The 603-nt window shown below is 25.7% G+C and overlaps 1 long non-coding RNA gene across 1 annotated transcript; it reads left to right on the top strand.

Moving 5' to 3' along the window:
- The first annotated feature begins 16 nt into the window (after positions 1-16).
- LOC104774721 lies at positions 17-603 on the top strand. The gene is made up of 3 exons (XR_765467.2): positions 17-111; positions 389-466; positions 580-603. It is a non-coding gene; the product is annotated as an uncharacterized LOC104774721 (long non-coding RNA).

The raw sequence follows: 603 nt of genomic DNA, 5'->3' as shown, positions 1-603 counted from the left end.
AATTTTTTATTTTTATTTTGACAAATACAAAACAGGATGACATTAAATTGATGAAGGAGATAAACATGGACTCTTTCCGATTCTCAATCTCTTGGTCCAGATTAATTCCTAGTAAGTTTTAAACCTCTTAATTATTATCTTTTTTTGTTTGTTTGGCCGGCAAACCTATCTCATTTGCTGATATAATTATTTGTAAATATATATTATCAATAACTAGGTAAGGACCATATCTAGTAAAATGATATTCTAGCTATTTTAAGAAGATATTTTAAATTAATTATTTTAAATTAAAATTAATGATTATGTCCTTAATGAGAATTAAATTTCCAGTTAATTCGAATAATTATTTATACAAATTAATTTGTGGTGGATTTTAACTTGTCTATAGGTGGAAAGCTGAAGGATGGAGTAAACAAAGAAGGTGTACAATTCTACAAAGATCTCATAGACGAACTTCTTGCTAATGGTAAGATCATTACACCAATAATTAAGTTAAAGTTCTATGATTATAATATAAAAAACTAAATTATTATAGATGTAATTGTCACATATCAATTATATGGTATAATAAATCTGCAGGCATACAGCCTTCAATGACACTAT

Source organism: Camelina sativa, unplaced genomic scaffold, assembly GCF_000633955.1.
Source record: "Camelina sativa cultivar DH55 unplaced genomic scaffold, Cs unpScaffold04900, whole genome shotgun sequence".
In the NCBI taxonomy this organism is placed as follows: Eukaryota; Viridiplantae; Streptophyta; class Magnoliopsida; order Brassicales; family Brassicaceae; genus Camelina; species Camelina sativa.
This window is presented reverse-complemented; position numbering and strand designations above follow the sequence as displayed.